Below are 6,764 nucleotides of genomic sequence, written 5' to 3'. Positions count from 1 at the left end.
TTAGCTATTGTCTTGATCTGGTGAATTTGCGTGTATATAGGCTTGTTGATTATTGATTGAGATTTATACTAACACTATATGTCGAAGTTGTATTGAGTTTTATGTATTGTGTACGGCTTCTGGGACGTGGGGAGTCGGTGACAGGTCCGTGGTAGGGCAGAGGGAAGCGCTGCTCTCGGAAAAGGCGGGATTGTTGACCCTGTATGAAGGCAGGGAAAACGTGTGACAATTGAAGTTGCGCGTCGCATTGTCTGGGTTCGATGAGGTAGCATCGCCGTGTGTTGCCATTAGAAACGTATTTCTGTGTGAGAGAAGTGTGTATGATAGCGAAGGGTATCTGTGAAGTTCTGGTCTTAGGTCTCAGGAATCCGTATGGCATTCCGTTATCACTTATCAATAGAAAAGTAATAGGTATTCTCTGAGCTTGTCAGAAGGATAGAGCAGAGGTAAGCGCTGCTTTGTCAACGTGTGATATAATTCGTAGGACAGACTGTTCGCTGTTCTCGGGAAAGACAGAATTCTGTATGAATGTACTACATTTTCTGGTGTGAAAGTGCGTGAATGAGAAGGCATTTTGGTTAATTGTGAAACACTTAGGAGCATTCCGGAGAACAACAGTTAATTGGTGCTTGTTAGAAGGGTAGAGTAGAGGGATGTGCTACTTTATCAACGGAAGTAACGATTCTGTAGTAGGGCAGAGGTAAGCGCTGCTCTCGGGAAAGGCAGAATTCTCGTGGGAAAGGTCTTTTGCTGTTCTGTGGCTAGTGAAGCAGACAATGGAGATGTTTGTATGTTGTAACTAACAGACTCGTAGAAGTTGAAACAAAGTCTACCGAATAGTCTTGTAAAGGAGGGGTAGACGAGAGAGACCGGAGACAGGAGCAGAAGCTGCTACAGCGACTGCTGACGTCAGGAAGACCGCGCTGTGATTGGACAGTGGGTTAGAACGGTGGAAGCACGGTGATTGGTGTACTAGTGTATGCCGCGCTGGGATTGGGAGACATACAGGGTGACGTAGGCGCTCCAGGATTGGTGCGTTGGTGTGAGTCGCGCTGGGATTCGTGGACTGAGTCAGTGACGTAGACGCTCCAGGACTGGTGCGTTGGTGTGGGTCGCGCTGCAATTGGACAAGAGATCGTACGGTTGTAGAATAGACTAAAGGGTTGCGGGAAAACAAGAAAATGTATTACCACGCTGAAGAAAAGAAAAAGAAGTCCTTATTTAGTAAGGTTAGAACCTGGTTCGACAAGGACAAGGATATTATGACAAGGGAAGGACAGTTACTGCCCCCGATAAGAACCCCTGCATCCTTCATGGTTGCAAAGTATGGGTATCATACCTTTATTTGGTTAGATAACTGGGTGAAGTATACGAAGGAGGATGGAGTTTTAGCTTTCCCGGAACATGGCTCATTTAATCTGGCCATATTGAGGAACTTACGGGAACGGAGTCTAGAGCCTCGGCCTAGGCCGACGCAGTTTGAGGCATTGACTGAATGGGAAGATGAAATGCATGAACGGGAAAAGCAGAGGGGTGGGGGTAGTTACAGGTACATGTTTGGGTGAAAGTATGATCGCGAAACCTATCATGACCGAATGAGACGATGGCGTGATGCCAGCATGACTGAGGGATTATATCCCGAAAGACCAGCAGAAGAGTCAGAAGGAAGAAAGCGTACAGAGAAAGAACATAATGTAGAAACAAGGAGGTATGGGGCGAATGAGTCGGATGACGATGTCCTAGGGGACATGCTCTATAAAAGACCACCTCCGTATAGACGAGAACCAGAGGTAGGAACAGCAGATACCACAATAAGGAACACCCTGCGGACCATAAAGACAGAGGCTACGGCCCCTGAGTTGAAAGACAGTTGTTCTCTGGCGGGAAAAGAAAGAGAGAGGGAAGAAGAGAGACAAAGAGAAAGAGAAAGAGAAAGAAAGAGAGAGAGAGAGAGAGAGAGAAAGAGAGAGAGAGAGAGAGAGAGAGAGAGAAAGAGAGATAGAAAGGGAGAACGAGGTTGAGGATGAAAAGACCAGAGAACTAGCAAGGACTACCTTTGAATTGACAGAGAAAATCAGAGAGCTGACTAAAAATCTTGAAGCAGTTACAGTGCCTGTGACAATAGGTCCGGTTATGCCGATTTTCGACAAGCAGAGGACGGGTGAAAGTGGTTTGACAGTTCCATTTGTGGGCAATAGAATGATTGTTCCTCCAGAGCAGGCAGAAATGAGGACAGGAGAAACCCAGTGGAGAACGGGAGAGAATCAGTGGAGACACACCATATGTGGAGGAGAGTTAAGTGTGCAGACTAACACGAGTTTGAACTCTGGATGTGTGGAAGGGAATAGAGGATTAATCCTAGAACCACAAAGAATGACAGAAGCAGGGGGTGCGGAGAAATCTGTGGGAATAACTGCTGAGGATTTGAATGATTGGCTGAAGGCTTTGCAAAGAAAAGAAAAAGAATCCCAGGGAATTGATGTAGCTAGGCTGCGAATGGAAATGGAGGAGCTGTTTGCAGGAACAATCCCTACAGAAACGCTGAAAAATTACCAGGAAGGGGAGATTCTGTTTGTATGTAAAAGTATCACATGGAGAGCAAAGAACATACATGACAGATTAAAAGGAATAGCCAGTGAAATGGGGATTGACATGGACAAGGTAAAAGCTTTACAAAAGCCTTACCGAGTGGATTTTTCAGATAAGGATATTGAGAATTTGAACAATGCCGGTCGAACAGGACAGATTAAGGAGATGATTGCATTGCTGAGAAAATGTGGAGATGTAGAAAGATGGAAAGATAGATGGTACCGAAAGCGAGAGGATGGGGTAGATAGAACTTACCCAACATTCCCTTTGAAAGAAAAGGAGAAATCAGTGACAGCTTACCCCATGAGGGAGATTCCAGGAGGTGGGTATGTACATGTCCCATAGACCAGACAAGATATTTTGTCCTTTACAAATGATTTCCCTCGATTAAGGGAGAAACCCGTCGAGTGGTACAGGCAGGTCGACAGATTTGTGAAGTTGGCAAAAGTGCTGTGGATTGACCTGAATAGTCTGTTTGATATAATTGTACCAGCAGACCTGTGGGCAGAATGTAAAGTAGTCATAGACTGGCCTACTAAAGAATACCCAAGAGATCCAAAGACGGGAGCTCCAGATCCGGAGGTCATGAAAAAGTATGAACAGGTTATGGCCTTCTTGAAAAATAAGGTACCCCCCAAGGAAACAGACTGGGTTAAAATAGATCGAACACATCAGGAAGTGTCCATGCTTACTATGAAAGACTAATACTGGCTTTCAAGCAGTTCAGTGGAGATGAACATCTGGGTGTCAAGGATTTGAGTCATTTTGTATATAGATTTGTGTATGGCTTAAGACCTGAAATCAGTGAAATGATCAGGCAGCATACCGTGGACTGGCAGAGCAAAAAGATTGATGAAATCCTGAGACATGCAAAATACTTCAGTGATGAGATTGAGGCAAAGCAAAGAAAGCTGAAGGAAAAGGCAATGTGGGCACAGGTGAAAGTTGCAGAGAGACAAGAAGCTCAGTTAGTTGAACAAGCAAATAACCCAGGAAATAAACCGAGATTTGGCCCAGGAAAGGGGAAAGGAAACATAGAGGAAGCCAAGAAGAAGTTCCCATGTCACAACTGTGGAAAATTAGGGCATTGGAAATCCGAGTGTAAGAATCCGCCGTCTACTAATGATGACAATCCATCATTGAATCCACAGGTGCAGAGTGAGGGGTGTGGTCAGCATCAGCAGCAGCAGAAGGCTGCTAAACAGCCGAATCAGGTGCCAAAACCACCCTTGCCACAGAGGAGAGGATTCCAGAAGTACAGCCAAGAGTCGGGGTTCTACGATGAAGAGCAGGTAAACAGACCAAAACGCGCAAGCGCTGTTGCTCAATATTGGCTGAAAAATGAGGGAAGTGATTCTGAAGGAGACTTCTGACGGTGCCGAGGAGAGGAGGAAGAGTGCGTACTTGGTGCAACTCTAGAAATAGATCAGGCAGGACCTTTTGTAGACGGGAAAATCAATGGTGAAAGTATTACTTTTCTAGTTGACACAGGAGCTACGAGATCAACTGTCAGGTCAGCCGATATAAAGAATCTTCCTCTCTCGGACGAAGCTATCCAAGTAGTGGGTGTGTCAAACACACAAATAAAGACTCATCTTACTGAGCCAGTAAGAGTTAGAATAGGGAAATTCTCAGACATGCACCGATTTGTGGTGTGTGACACTAGTCCTGTGAATTTGCTAGGCAGGGATCTGCTGTGCAAGATGAATTGCACTATTTTTTGTACACCAGATGGAATAACCTTTGAAACACCAGATGAGGATGTCCTATACAGAATGACCATGGAGAAAAGGGAATGTGAAGCTTTGGGAACATATGCTGTGTTTAATCCAGATGCATTACCCCCAGAATTGAAACAGACAGTGAAAGCAGCAGTTTGGGACTTTACTGGGGAGGATGTGGGCCTAATGAGGAATGTAGACCCAGTAAAAATTACTGTAAAAGAGGGAGTGGTTTACCCAAATATCCCACAGTACAGGTTGACACCGAAAATAATTGAAGGAATAACACCCATAATTGAAAAAATGATACAGCAGGGGGTGTTAAGAGAAATTTTGAGTAGTCCATGTAATTCGCCAATAATGGGACTGAAGGAACCTAATGGGAAATTCAGAATAGTACAGGATTTGAGAAAAATTAACAAAATTGTTGTGTCATGCTGTCCCATTGTGCCAAATCCATCAGTAATTTTGTACCAGATTCCTCATGATGCAGAATGGTATACTGTAATTGATTTGTGTCATGCTTTCTTTTCAATCCCGTTGCATCATGACAGCCAGCCAATTTTTTCTTTTAGATTTGGAGAGCGGATTTTGGCATGGTGCCGAATTCCACAGGGGTACACAGAGAGCCCCTCTATATTTAATCAGTTGTTGAAGAAATCTCTGGAGAGTTTAACAATGCCTGAAAATTCAGTCCTGGTCCAATACATAGATGATTTGCTTGTGGCATCAAAAACACGTGAAGCTTGTGAAGTAGATACCATAGCTTTACTGAATCACTTGGCAGATGGAGGATTAAAGGTATCTCCAGCCAAATTGCAGTTCTGCAAGAAAGAAGTCCAGTACTTGGGACATAATATTGAGAAAGGTCTGAGAAAATTGACCATTGACATGATTAAGATCATTAAAGGAATGAGAGCCCCAATGACACAAAGAGAAGTGAGAATGTTTCTGGGAATGGTGGGTTACTGTCGTCAGTGGATAAGTAACTTTTCGCTGACTGCCAAGCCATTGATTAAATTAACCAAGAGTGATATGAAAGACCCATTAGAACTGAACCCAGAAGAAATGGCAGCCTTTAAAGAATTGAAGAACAGGCTATGTGAAGCTCCTGCCTTAGGAATGCCTGATTATGAAAAGGAATTTGAGCTGTACTGTCGCGAGAGAAATGGATGTGCACTATCAGTGTTAATCCAGAAACATGGACGCCTGAGAAGGCCAATTGCCTATTTCTCAGCAACACTTGACCCAGTAGCTGTGGGTTTACCATGTTGCCTGAAAGCAGTAGCTGCTACCTGTAAAAGTCTGGAACAAAGTGAGGGAATCATAATGGGATATCCTGTACGGGTATTCGTACCTCATGATGTGGCAATCCTTTTAACAAGGAGCCGAACACAATTCATGTCCCATAGTCGGCTGACTAAATATGAGAAAGTCATTCTTGGAGCAACCAATGTGAGCCTGGAAAGATATGTGAATGTGAATCCAGCGACACTGTTGCCTGATGCTGAATGTGTAGGAGTGGGAAATGAAGTTGATCATGATTGCCTGGATGTGCTTGATTACTGTACAAAACCAAGACCTGATATAAGAGATCTGCCACTGCCTGAGAGTGATCATGTGTTGTTTGTGGATGGATCATGCTTGAGAACGGATGAAGGAACCTTGAGTGCTGCATATGCTGTGTGTATGGTTTCAGGAGTTGTGGAAGCATCACCTTTGAAAGGAGTTAAATCCGCTCAGGTGGCAGAATTGGTGGCACTGACAAAAGCCTGCAAAATTGGAAGAAATGTGAGAGTGACTGTGATGACTGACAGCCAGTATGGCTTCGGAGTTGTCCATGATTTTGGCCAGCTATGGCTACAAAGAGGTTTCCTGACCTCAAGTGGAACTCCCATAAAGAATGCTGAAGTGGTTGGAAAGTTGCTAGAGGCGATACAGCTGCCTAAAGAACTAGCAGTAGTGAAATGTGCTGCTCATGGTCAGGGTGATGATTTTGTCACCGTTGGCAATACATTTGCAAATGACATAGCACAATACTGTGCCAGAAACAATCATTCCATTAATCGGTGTAAGGAGAAAGAAATGTCTTCTTGTTCCTTAATGTTTACTAATGAGGTAGGAACATGGGAGGAGGTAAAACAGTTGCAGGATGAGGCAGGAGATGAGGAAATAAGAGATTGGGTGAAAGCAGGATGTGCACCAAGAGAAAAAGAACATGTATGGGTCTATAGGGACGGAAGACCAGTCATGCCAAATAGCATGCTATCAACCATGGCAAGAATGTATCATGGCCAAGGGCACCTGGGAAGAGATGCTATGATAAGGGCTTTTAAACAAACTTGGTACAGTCCAAAGTTCCGGCTGATAGCAGAAAGTCTCTGTCAGAGATGTCTGATATGTCAGCAGTTCAATCCTGGAAAGAAAACAGTGGTGAGCCTAGGGACAATAGGC

This window comes from Triturus cristatus, chromosome 1_2 (assembly GCF_964204655.1).
Source record: "Triturus cristatus chromosome 1_2, aTriCri1.1, whole genome shotgun sequence".
Classification (NCBI taxonomy): domain Eukaryota; kingdom Metazoa; phylum Chordata; class Amphibia; order Caudata; family Salamandridae; genus Triturus; species Triturus cristatus.
This window is presented reverse-complemented; position numbering follows the sequence as displayed.